At 49.3% G+C, this 13,559-nt stretch overlaps 1 long non-coding RNA gene across 1 annotated transcript; it reads left to right on the plus strand.

The window, feature by feature from the left end:
- Positions 1 to 5,780: 5,780 nt before the first annotated feature.
- On the plus strand, positions 5,781 to 7,320 carry LOC125638288 (uncharacterized). Its single transcript, XR_007357186.2, has 2 exons — positions 5,781 to 6,049; positions 6,374 to 7,320. It is a non-coding gene; the product is annotated as an uncharacterized LOC125638288 (long non-coding RNA).
- The last annotated feature ends 6,239 nt before the right edge of the window (positions 7,321 to 13,559 follow it).

Consider the following 13,559-nt stretch of genomic DNA (forward strand, 5'->3'; position numbering starts at 1 on the left):
GTGTCACATAATGATTTTTCTCTCTCTTTTTCCGCCCACAAATTGTGCCATTTCCCAAGAAAAAAATAAACTTGATTCAAAGTGGTTATATCATTGTCTTGTAGACTTAACAGGTTTTTAGAGAAATGTGTGAATCTCAGCCGGTTTATAAATTCAGACACAAAAATACAGAAGTGTCCCAGCCACACTGTTATTGACAAATTGCTACTTTCTCAGTTTTACCAGATAATTATGAAATAAATCAACAGGAATATAACTATTGTACTTACATTTCCGCGTGTAGCATATAGAGCAGTGTAAACAAGTCGTTGTCTGTATGAAATTTTAGCTTGTCCTGACTGCGCTCGTGCTTTTTATGGAGCCTGTTGGAAAACAAGGCAAATATCTAGGTGAGTGGAGGTACCCCCGGAAGACCTCTGAGTATCGCCAGGGCTACACATGCCCCTTGTTGAGAACCACTGCTGTAGTGAACGTAGACTCTTTGACCCATACCCCCGAAACCTGACCCCTTCTGCCCTGTCCCAGTCCTAGTCTCCACTACACCCGTGGCTCCTCGTCCCCTCTCAGTCTCCTCATTTAGCCAGCTCCAGTTTCCACTCCTGTGGTTTCTGATCCCAGTCTCAATCCTCCAGATTCCTCACCCCAGTCCCAGTCTCCCCACCTTGCCATTCCCAGTCCCCACTCCCACTCCCCAGCTCCTTGTCCCAGTCTTAGCTCAGCCATTTCCAGTTCTCCCCGCCTATCTCAGCTCCTTGTCCGATCTGCCTCCCCTCCTGGTAGGGTCACCAGGTGTCTATGTTCCCTGTAAGCTGTGCAGTCACGGAGCAGGCTCTCAAGGGCCACGCAGGCCGGGGGGAGAGGCACCACTCCTCCGACCCAGCCTGGCCCCACCGGAGCTGCCAAGGAGAGGAGCCCCTCCCTCGGCCCAGCCCAGGCCCGCTGTAGCTGACAGGGACAGGAGCCCCACCCTCAGCCCAGCCCCGCCATTGCTGATGTGACCGGGGAGAGGCACCTCTGACCCGGCCCCGAGCTGCTGCAGCAAGAGAGGGGTGGAGGGAGTCCTCTCTACGCACCGCAGCCCCGGGACAGCCTGCACCCCAAACCGCTGATCCCCCGCACCCTGACCCTTTGTCTCGGCCCTGAGCCCCCTCCCACACCCCAAACTCCTCATCCCCAGCCCCACCCCAGAGTCTGCATCCCCAGCCAGACCCCTCATCCCCCCGCACCCCAACCCTCTGCCCCAGCCCCAAGCCCCCTCCCACACTCCGAACGCCTCGGCCCCACCCCCACCACATGAATTTTGTTATGGGCACTGATATGAAGGTGATGAGTCACACATCGCCTCCATATTGTGCACATAACAAAATTCCTTCCACACATGGATGTAAAAACCTAGAGGGAACACTGCCAGATGTCCCAATTTTATCGGGACCATCCCGATATTAGGGGCTTTGTCTTATATAGGCAACTATACCCCCCACCCTCCCAAAAAGTGTGCTGATTTTTCACACACACTTGCTTTCTGGTCACCCTACCTCCTCCAGTTCTTTCCCCCTTGCCCAATCCCCTCACCACCGCTTCCCTCCCTGGCTCCCAGACCAAGTCTCGTTGCCCAACCACTCCCCATCTCTGCCCCTAACTCCAGTCGCTGCCAGCCTCCCGTCCCATTTCTTGGCAAATCAGCAGAGATCCCGACTGTGCCTTTCTCAGGCTTGCTCAGAGGTGTAAATATCAGTTTCTACAGAACTTGCTGCTAACGGACCACAGATGAGTCTACAGTTGGGACAGGGGCACTATCTGAGGGCAGGGGACAATACCAGGCTATACAGGAGCCAGCACTTTGGCGAGATTAGGATCCACTGATCACCACTCCCTTTTAAGAGCCATAACCACAGCCCTGTGAGGATGCCTGCTCTCAGAGGTGTGCGCACTCACTAACAGTCGGTGTGGAGTCCCCACAGGCGGACATTTTGTGGTCCCATCGTCTCGCTGGGCTAGCGTGCACACACAGAGGCATAACTCCAACACTGCTCACTGATGGCACCTGTGTTCGTAGGTGCAGACCCAATGGGTGCTCTGGGGCTCAAGCACCCCCCAAAAAATAAATAGGGGGTGCTCAGCACCCACAAGTCACCAGTATGTGGCAGGAGCACATACATGGTGCACAGTGAACCCAGAAGGCGGAAAGCACCCACCGGCAAAAATAAAACTCAGCACCTGTGCTAATCTTCATTTCCCAAATGCTGGAAAAACAGAAGAGGGGTGTGAAGGTGTCAAGGTTCCTTCCCCACTCTGAATTCTAGGGTACAGATGTGTGGACCTGCATGAAAACCTCCTAAGCTTACTTTTACCAGCTTAGGTTAAAACTTCCCCAAGGTACAAACTATTTTACCCTTTGCCCTTGGACTTCTACTGCCACCACCAAACTTTATCTGGGTTCCTGAAGAAATGTAATTTGGACACGTCTTTCCCCCCAAAATCCTCCCAACTCTTGCACCCCACTTCCTGGGGAAGGTTTGGTAAAAATCCTCACCAATTTGCATAGGTGACCACAGACCCAAACCCTTGGATCTTAAGAACAATGAAAAAGCATTCAGTTTTCTTACAAGAAGACTTTTAATAGAAGTAAAAAGGAATCACCTCTGTAAAATCAGGATGGTAGATACCTTACAGGGTAATTAGATTCAAAACATAAGAGAATCCCTCTAGGCAAAACCTTAAGTCACAAAAAAGACACACAGACAAGAATATTCATTCTATTCAGCACAGCTATTTTCTCAGCCATTTAAAGAAATCATAATCTAACACATACCTAGCTAGATTACTTGTGAGGAATCAGGCATTAGGCCCTTTTCTTTGGCCTGAACAGAGAATCTCTTTCACTTTTGGATACAGACTTTTAAAGAGGACTTTTTTTCTAGATAATAAAAGAATTGCCCGGGCTTGAGAAGACCAGGTTAGGACAATGGACATGAGCATTTTATAATTCATGCTGCGAGCCGGGGAGACTCCAGAGAGGAATGGAGAACCAGGCTTCCCCCCCGCTTCGGGGAAAAGGCCTGAGACAGAAACAGACACCATGGAGCTTCCTGAGAAAAACAGATGGAACTCCAGAGGATCAATGACCTATGCACTGAGAGAGACAGCACCACAATTAGACCTTGTTTTATTGCACCCCAGAACAGCCCCCTGCTTGCCAAACTTGTTGGCTTGGCTCACTGGGGACCCAAGGTAGAAACATCAGAGCAAATGGCCCCTGCATTGTCCTTTAAGTGTTGGTAGCTCGGTGACTATCTGAAGCCATTGTTTTTTGACGTGCAGACACCCTCTTCCTGGATTAACCCCATTTATTCATGCAGTAACACACCCCTTCACAATGATCAGACAAACATAGGTAAGCCAGGATACCCCATGGCTACTGAGGCACTGGGGCAAGGATCTCAGGAGCAGAGCATATCTGCATAGATGCACCTACTCTGCCTAGGCAGTCAGCAGACAGACCTGCTTTGCCACAGTGAGGGGGGCCAATGGGAAATGGGAGGTGGTTGATTACAGCACAGAAACCACAGGAGGGCGAACATCTTGTTTTTGATGAAGAGAAATGCAGTTTATTTGGTGCGTTTAGTGGAAGGTGTTTGGTATTCAAATGGTACAAAGGCAAGCATGAGGTATGCATACTATAGGGGACATTTGGGTTTTAAATGCTCAGTACAAGCCCCTGGGCATTCTGAAGGAAAAGCTACTGTGGTTACTTTGCAAACATGAACCCTGCATAGCCCCGATGAGCCCACAGAAACCCCCCTGAGCTTCCCAGGAAGCTTGGCCTTGGCCTGGATAATTGCATTTGTGGGCCTCCACCCTTGGGGCTGTGTCACAGGCAGGGGAACTCCATGCTCCCGCCTGTCTCTCTACAGGCGTGTCCAAAATTAATGTTTGTTCATGGTGTCACTGTTCTGATAAACAGCTCTAATTCCTGGAAACACTGCCCCACCCAGCGGTGAAAATGAAACTTAAAACTTACTTTCATTTTTCTCTTTTTTTATTCGTAGATTAGATCTCCCTCTCCACAGTTCACCAACCAGAGCTGCATCAGGAAGAAAACAACTGGCTGTAATCAAGCACCGCTGCCTGTAGCCATGTTGCAATTTGTTTTTTAAAACATGAGCTTTTATTCCCTAGGCCACTTTAGCAAACTCATGGAGTCCTTAGGCAAAGCTCCTCGGAAGCCAATAGGTTATTTTTGCCTGAATACGGAGTGTCGGATTTGTCCCTGAGTGAGAAAGACTTGGCAGGGACAACAGTCACATTAAAAACTGACAGGTTTCAGAGTAGCAGCCGTGTTAGTCTGTATTCGCAAAAAGAAAAGGAGGACTTGTGGCACCTTAGAGACTAACCAATTTATTGGAGCATAAGCTTTCGTGAGCTACAGCTCACTTCATCGGATGTATTCAGTGGAAAATACAGTGGGGAGATTTATATACACAGAGAACATGAAACAATGGGTGTTATCATACACACTGTAAGGAGAGCTCTTAAGGTGCCACAAGTACTCCTTTTATTAAAAACTGATTGTCTTACTTTCATTTGCAGGGGCTCAGGGCACCAGTTTCTAAAGATTGAGGGGGCAGCTGGGACAGCAGAGGAGGGAAAGACACCGGAGGCTCAAGCCTTGTCCACACTGCACAGCTGTGTCCGCAAAAGGCAGCTTTTGCCAACAAAACGGTGGAGGTGGACACGTTGCAAAGCTCCTTTTGGTGGCAAAACTCTGCTGTTTTCTGACAAAATAAAACTACCTCGAGGAGAGGCATCGAGCTTTTTGCGGCAAAGTTAAAGCAACAAAGAGTCAGCGTAGACACTGCCATTTGTTATATCACCAGAACTGGCCTCCCTCACTATCCCACAATGCCCACTGTGACCGCTCTGCTCAGTGTCTTGAGTTCAGCTGCCCGGCAGGCATGCACCCCCTCCCCTTTCAGAGCTCCGGGAACACGGGCAGCGGGTATCTTTACGTAGGCAGGGGTACGCTGTGCCTTCCCAAACAGCCTAGCGTGGCCCTGCCCACACTCCACCCCCAGGCCAGGCCCCCTCCTGCAGTTCCCAGAGCGCTCTGCCTTGGCGAGCCCAGGCTGGCTGGGGCTGGCTGGCCTGCCTCCCGCAGGGAGTCAGAGTGGCTGCTGCTGGGGCCATGCCACCCGGAGGCTGGCTGCCCCACCCAGAGCACCGGGGCCGGGAGTGCTGCCACATGGTGCACCGGGGCTGGCTGCCCGGCGCTGGGGCCAGGGGCTGTGGTGGGGGTGCTCTGAGCTCCTGCAGGGGAGGGGGGACAGAAGGGGGGGCATATAGGGCAGGGCCTTGGGCACAAGGGGAGGGGCTGGGGGCTAGCCTTCCCCAACGGCCTTGTCACCGGCCGCCCATGAGCTCGTTTCTATTTTCCGCTGTCCTGCAAAACACGGTTCAGAACGGAGAGGGGTTTTGGTCACACTGGTTTGTCCTTTTGTGGAAAAAGTCTGAAGAGCTTAAGACCGTTTGGCTCAGCAGAGTCCTTACTTTTGCAAAACAAGGTCCTACTGTCTTGTTAATACCAGCTCAAACCAAACCCACGCTCACGCCAATCTCAGCTAACAGCTAAAATCATATTGAAGCCTTTCACCAGTGTTAAACCTGTATCTACAGCATCACCCAGCTCTCCCCCCAAGACCAGTCCCGAGACAGCTGCCCCAGCATCCACCTCAATGACTGCTCTGGAAGACATTTCTTAATGGCTCTTTTTACTGCTGTCAGTAATGCAGACGTTGTTGCTTTAAAAATGCATCACAAACAGTGAAAGTGAAAGCTTCAGAGACTTGGTGGTGAGGAGAAGGGAAGGCACTGGCTCAGTTGCCAGCTGATGGAAGAGCAGTGAGGATGTCTATCGTGTTCCAGGTGTTTGTAGATGGAGTGGAGGGCAGAAGAAGCATCATAGATGTGGCAAATAAAGAGCAGGAATTCAACAATATGACCATTGACAAATTCATGGAGATGGTGGCAACCAAACTCCTGAAGAAGCCAGGTAAGTTGTAAGGAAATAAACGTACTTTAAAACTGAGCAATTATTGTTTGAGAGAGCTCACCGTCTGAGACGTATTTTGCATTTGGATAATTATACACCATCCAGCAGAACAACATTTTGGCAACGTCAGTTTCCATTATTGTAAGAGACTTGTGATTTTTTTTTAATTAGTTATTTCATCTACAGACAAGTCAAGCAGCTAGAAATCATTTTCTTGTATGTTTAGTTATTTAGCTTTTCGATCCAACAGTCCAAATAAGAAATGGCAGAAAAGCAATTGTTTAGAGATCCACTGTGCTAACTCTCCCTTTATTTTATCGCCAGGTTACCAACAATTTAGTTTGCTGTACGCTAACCAACAAGTGGAAAAAGGGAAGAAATTTTCAGATTACTTCATCAGAAACAAGTCTATCTTTGTCATGGTTATGCAGCTGCCTGGAGGAGGGGGTAAAATGTTGACTTACATGAAGGACTTGTCAGTTTTCACATAGAAAATGATGTCCATCTGTGTCTACCCTGGACTGTGGTGGGCTCCTGCATAGGCATGGGTTTGGTTATCATTTGCCTGGAAAGAAACCAGAGAGGGGAAGGGTGGTGAGCCTCCAGGGTCACTGCAACACCCAGAGCTCAGCACACCAGTGGGGACACCTGGCCATCACGGCCAGTCCACCAAGACACCAGGTTAATAAACATGAGGATCCTGCTGTTTTTCCTTTCCCTTGTGTGTTCCTTTCCATCCCCTGCTATCTTCCGCCTGTCCTATCTCTGTGTGTGTGTGTGCGTCTTTGAGCTGATCCTTTAATCAACTGCAAGGCATGACACCAGCACAATGGCATAAGAGAGCCCACTCAGTGAAGAACTGGTGAAGAAAAGGACCTGCCCAGAACAGCCAGATGATGACCAGGACTGGGAAAGTGAGTCAGGTCCAGAGCAACAGCTATCCTGACCGACTTGCCAGCCCAGAGCATCTAGACATGACAGATCAGCTGTCCTGTGTCCTGAAAACGCCGACACAAAGCCATATTTCTCCCACCTTACTATTGGTTCTCTTCCTCCGCTTCCTTTTGCATCCGTTTTGTTAAAAGCAGGAAAAGTAACCACAAAACTCACAGCTCTCAACAAAAAAATATTTCACAAGTATCCTCTCTGAAAAAAAGGGACTTCAAGTTTTGCTTACAATTGTTTTGCTTAACACTCACTTTCAAAATCCTTTGTTTTGTTTTGAATTATTTTCTTGTGTATCCTGCTTAATAAATTTCCAAGTTGCAGCATGAGGATTCTATTGTTTGCCAGGGGACAAAGCAGCCTGAGGTTTCCATACTCTCAACCCTGCTTAACTGTTTAACATTGTCAGAGGACAGTTCTGTGTCTCTCTGGCCCCTTTAGTACGCTGAAATTAACAAACTAGCAAGCTGTGGGGTGGGGCTGTTAGGGTCCATGCCTGGACCTAACCTCTTTTCTGCTTGCCCTCCAGGGCAGGGATGTCCTTACGATTTATGGGGCCCTATGCAGTATTCTTAAACTGGTGCCCCTCTGCCTGAGGCAGCCTGGGCTCGCATGTGTGTTTTAGATAAGGGTGGTCTTTTGAAGGATATATTTAAAAAACTATATGTCGGAAGATCCAAACATTTAAGGCTAAAGATGAATACTCAATTTGTGCATCCCGGACGACTGGAAAAAGGCTAATGTAGTGCCCATCTTTAAAAAAGGGAAGAAGGAGGATCCTGGGAACTACAGGCCAGTCAGCCTCACCTCAGTCCCTGGAAAAATCATGGAGCAGGTCCTCAAGGAATCAATTCTGAAGCACTTAGAGGAGAGGAAAGTGATCAAGAACAGTCAGCATGGATTCACCAAGGGCAAGTCATGCCTGACTAATCTAATTGCCTTCTATGACGAGATAACTGGCTCTGTGGATGAGGGGAAAGCAGTGGACGTGTTGTTCCTTGACTTTAGCAAAGATTTTGATACGGTATCCTACAGTATTCTTGCTAGCAAGTTAAAGAACTATGGGCTGGATGAATTGACTATAAGGTGGATAGAAAGTTGGCTAGATTGTCGGGCTCAGCGGGTAGTGATCAATGGCTCCATGTCTAGTTGGCAGCTGGTGGAGTGCCCCAAGTGGAGTGCCCCAAGGGTCGGTCCTGGAGCCGGTTTTGTTCAATATCTTCATAAATGATCTGGAGGATGGTGTGGATTGCACCCTCAGCAAGTTTGCAGGTGACACTAAACTGGGAGGAGTGGTAGATATGCTGGAGGGTAGGGATAGGATACAGAGGGGCCTAGACAAATTAGAGGATTGGGCCAAAAGAAATCTGATAAGGTTCAACAAGGACAAGTGCAGAGTCCTGCACTTAGGATGGAAGAATCCCATGCACCTCTACAGACTAGGGACCGAGTGACTAGGCAGCAGTTCTACAGAAAAGGACCTAGGGGTTACAGTGGACGAGAAGCTGGGTAGGAGTCAACAGTGTGCCCTTGTTGCCAAGAAGGCCAATGGCATTTTGGGATGTATAAGTAGGGGCATTGCCAGCAGATCGAGGGACGTGATCGTTCCCCTCTATTCGACATTGGTGAGGCCTCATCTGGAGTACTGTGTCCAGTTTTGGGCCCCACACTACAAGAAGGATGTGGAAAAATTGGAAAACGTCCAGCAGAGGGCAACAAAAATGATTAGGGGACTGGAACACATGATTTATGAGGAGAGGCTGAGGGAACTGGGATTGTTTAGTCTGCGGAAGAGAAGAATGAGGGGGGATTTGATAGCTGCTTTCAACTCCCTGAAAGGGGGTTCCAAAGAGGATGGATCTAGACTGTTCTCAGTGGTAGCAGATGACAGAACAAGGAGTAATGGTCTCAAGTTGCAGTGGGGGAGGTTTAGGTTGGATATTAGGAAAAACTTTTTCGCTAGGAGGGTGGTGAAACACTGGAATGTGTTGCCTAGGGAGGTGGTGGAATCTCCTTCCTTAGAAGTTTTTAAGGTCAGGCTTGGCAAAGCCCTGGCTGGGATGATTTAATTGGGGTTGGTCCTGCTTGAGCAGGGGGTTGGACTAGATGACCTCCTGAGGTCCCTTCCAACCCTGATATTCTATGATTCTATGATCTATAAATTGATGCAAGGGTTTTTTTAGAGATGTGATTTTATCATCTTCAGCAACACACTAATGAAATATTTTTAAAGCAAATTTTAAACTAAGGTCCTGTGACTAACATGTTCTGAGTAAACACTTGATCTTAACTCGGAGGAGCTGAGTAAGGCACAACTGGTTTTGTCAGTAAATTCAGAAACTGACAGTATAGACCTGGGGGTTGGCAAATGCTTGTTAAATGGCTTCATTACCACTTGACAGGTTTCAGAGTAGCAGCCCTGTTAGTCTGTATCCACAAAAAGAAAAGGAGGACTTGTGGCACCTTAGAGACTAACAAATTTATTTGAGGATAAGCTTTTGTGAGCTACAGCTCACTTCATCGGATGCATGCAGTGGAAAAAAACTTAAATGGCTCTTTAACAGTTTCAGTGTTGTGCTAACAGGTCTGGCAGGCTGGAGGCTTTTTCACTGTTAAGTAGCAGATCCCCTCCCCCGGAAGACTCACCAGGCTGCAGCAGCCAGCTGTGGTGGGAGCTGCAGGAAGGATCAGAACAGGGAGCGGAAAAGGTGGGAGGTTGGACACTAAGCCTCAGGGGTGCCCCAAATTTTCGGGTGCCCTACAAAGCCGTGCTGCTTCTGGGGGACGGATTTCGAAATAAGAGTCAAAGTCCAGGGTTCTGCAGTCCAGACGTAGCAGTGACTGGTCCACTTCCCGACTGGTCCCGCCCCTGCCTCCACAGCTGATTGGTCCATGCCACGGCTCCTGGCCCTGGACTGGAGAGGGGTCCTGCAGGGCTGGCTCCTGGGCTTGTGTCAGCTGCAGTGACAAGGGGATCAGGCCCTGAACTGCAGCTGGTACCAGAGAGACAAATACCCCACCCACACCACAGCCAGCTCTGGAGCAGCAGGGTGGGGGTCTGTGCATCTGAGCCCTGCAGTTCCCCCCTCTCCCTGCCAGCCCAGTTAGCTTCAGGGCAGCATGGGGATGCAGGCACGGGGAGGTCAGAACCCGAATCTCAATCTTATTTACTTGCAAAACCATGGTGATCTCAGTGTTAAGCTTGCCGCGGGTTGGGGCCATCTCTTGCCCTTCCAGGATGGGGAGGCCCTCAAAGCTCTGAAAACCAGGAAACGCAGAGTTAAGGGACAGGCCCATGTAATCAAGGGTGGCAGGTTTGTATAATTTTTGGTGGTCCAAGTCCCCCCCACACACACACACACACACACCTCCCTAAGGCTCTGGGAGGGAGTTTGGGTGTGTGGTGTGGGGTCTGGGCTGGGGCAGGGGGTTGGGGTGCAGGAGGGGGTATGGGAAATGTGTTCTGGGAAGGAGTTGGGGTGTAGGCTCTGGGCTGGGGTGGGTGGTTGGGGTGTGGGAGGTGGTATGGGGTCTGGTCTGGGGTTGGGGTGTGGGAGAGGATGAGGGTGAGGGGTGCAGCTTACCGTTAGGGGGCTTATTCCTTCACCCACTTACTTCCCTGGTCCTTCTTGCATGAACAGAGAGCAACAATACCCGAAGTCCAAAGGTGCAAACAATTTGATGTTTATTGGGGTGAACTTCCAGCAAGCATGATTCCAGTTTCCTTCCTTAGTGTCCCCCTTCCCAGCTCTGACACCACAGAGCCTTACACCTGTGTCCCTGTTCCCATTCCTGCCCTTAGCCAAACATGATTCCCACTTCCTTACTCCCATTCCCTGTTCCCATTCCTGCCCTTAGCCAAACATGATTCCAATTTCCCCACCCCCATTCCCTGTTCCCATTTCCACCCCCACACCCCCCCACTTCCTGATTGACTGCAGACTATATAATAAAACTTGAGTTCTGCTTAGCTATACCTTAACCAAATCATTTTACTGAAATTTAACTAACCAATCCTAACATATTGTAACATGATTATTTAACCAATTATATCCCACCACCTTAATTAGTTTACACCCAGCAAAATTCATTATACAGCAGACAGGAACAATCCCAGAACCAGAGAGAGATTATACAGACAAACAATGGGGAAATGGGGACTACAGTGATAGAACAAACACAGAAATGGTGAAGTGAGCTGTAGCTCACGAAAGCTTATGCTCAGATAAATTTGTTAGCCTCTAAGGTGCCACAAGTACTCCTCGTTCTTTTTACAGAAGTGAGGATTTCACATCCCAGCTATTGATAAGTGAGTTCTTGCCAGACAGGATGCTATCAAACTAGGTTTCCTTTTACATCTTCTAGGCATTTCCCTTTCTCTGGAGGTGATGGGCACTATCGGGACAGGATTGTGTTCCTAACAGTCCAATAGCACCTTCTTTCAATGGGACTGCTGAGGATGTGACCGGTCGCTTCCCAGCTTATGGCTGCCTCTGTTGCTTAGCCAAAGGCCTTAGCCTAAGCACAGGGCCTCAGACTGTCCCAGTGAGAGAAGGCCCTTACACTGGCAGACAGTGATTTTGATTCTTTCTTTCATACCTCAATAACTAGCCAAGGGATAAGAATACACCTAAATTCTTAGCCCTGGTCTACACTAGGACTTTAGATCGAATTTAGCAGCGTTAAATCGATTTAAACCTGCACCCGTCCACACAATGAAGCCCTTTATTTCGACTTAAAGGGCTCTTAAAATCGATTTCCTTACTCCACCCCTGACAAGTGGATTAGCGCTTAAATCGACGTTGCCGGCTCGAATTTGGGGTACTGTGGACACAATTCGATGGTATTGGCCTCCGGGAGCTATCCCAGAGTGCTCCATTCTGACCGCTCTGGACAGCGCTCTCAACTCAGATGCACTGGCCAGGTAGACAGGAAAAGAACCGCGAACTTTTGAATCTCATTTCCTGTTTGGCCAGCGTGGCAAGCTGCAGGTGACCATGCAGAGCTCATCAGCAGAGGTGACCATGATGGAGTCCCAGAATCGCAAAAGAGCTCCAGCATGGACTGAACGGGAGGTACGGGATCTGATCGCTGTTTGGGGAGAGGAATCCGTGCTATCAGAACTCCGTTCCAGTTTTCGAAATGCCAAAACCTTTCTGAAAATCTCCCAGGGCATGAAGGACAGAGGCCATAACAGGGACCCGAAGCAGTGCCGCGTGAAACTGAAGGAGCTGAGGCAAGCCTACCAGAAAACCAGAGAGGCGAACGGCCGCTCTGGGTCAGAGCCCCAAACATGCCGCTTCTATGATGAGCTGCATGCCATTTTAGGGGGTTCAGCCACCACTACCCCAGCCGTGTTGTTTGACTCCTTCAATGGAGATGGAGGCAATACAGAAGTAGGTTTTGGGGACGAAGAAGATGATGATGAGGAGGTTGTAGATAGCTCACAGCAAGCAAGCGGAGAAACCGGTTTTCCCGACAGCCAGGAACTGTTTCTCACCCTAGACCTGGAGCCAGTACCCCCCGAACCCACCCAAGGCTGCCTCCTGGACTCAGCAGGCGGAGAAGGGACCTCTGGTGAGTGTACCTTTTAAAATGCTATACATGGTTTAAAAGCAAGCATGTGAAAGGATTACTTTGCCCTGGCATTTGCGGTTCTGCCTTTGCAAAAGGTTTCTGGGGAGGGCAGCCTTATTTCGTCCTTCATGGTAGGACACTTTACCACTCCAGGCCAGCAACACGTACTGGGGAATCACTGTAGAACAAAGCATTGCAGTGTATGTTTGCTGGCATTCAACCAAAATCCGTTCACGCGGTGGGAGGAGGCAAAATGCGACCTTGTAACGAAAGCACATGTGCTATGTATGTAATGTTAACTTTCAAGGTTTACCCTGAAAGAGTGTAGCCACTGTTTTATAAAATGTGTCTTTTTAAATACCGCTGTCCCTTTTTTTTTCTCCACCAGCTGCATGTGTTTCAATGATCACAGGATCTTCTCCTTCCCAGAGGCTAGTGAAGCTTAGAAAGAAAAAAAAACGCACTCGCGATGAAATGTTCTCCGAGCTCATGCTGTCCTCCCACACTGACAGAGCACAGACGAATGCGTGGAGGCAAATAATGTCAGAGTGCAGGAAAGCACAAAATGACCGGGAGGAGAGGTGGAGGGCTGAAGAGAGTAAGTGGCGGGCTGAAGAGAGTAAGTGGCGGGCTGAAGACAGGGCTGAAGCTCAAATGTGGCGGCAGCGTGATGAGAGGAGGCAGGATTCAATGCTGAGGCTGCTGCAGGACCAAACCAGTATGCTCCAGTGTATGGTTGAGCTGCAGCAAAGGCAGCTGGAGCACAGACTGCCACTGCAGCCCCTCTGTAACCAACCGCCCTCCTCCCCAAGTTCCATAGCCTCCACACCCAGACGCCCAAGAACACGGTGGGGAGGCCTCCGGCCAACCAGCCATTCCCCCACAGAGGATTGCCCAAAAAAAAGAAGGCTGTCATTCAATAAATTTTAAAGTTGTAAACTTTTAAAGTGCTGTGCTTAAAGTGCTGTGTGGCATTTTCCTTCCCTCC

The sequence above is a fragment of the Caretta caretta genome, chromosome 6, assembly GCF_965140235.1.
Source record: "Caretta caretta isolate rCarCar2 chromosome 6, rCarCar1.hap1, whole genome shotgun sequence".
NCBI lineage: Eukaryota > Metazoa > Chordata > Testudines > Cheloniidae > Caretta > Caretta caretta.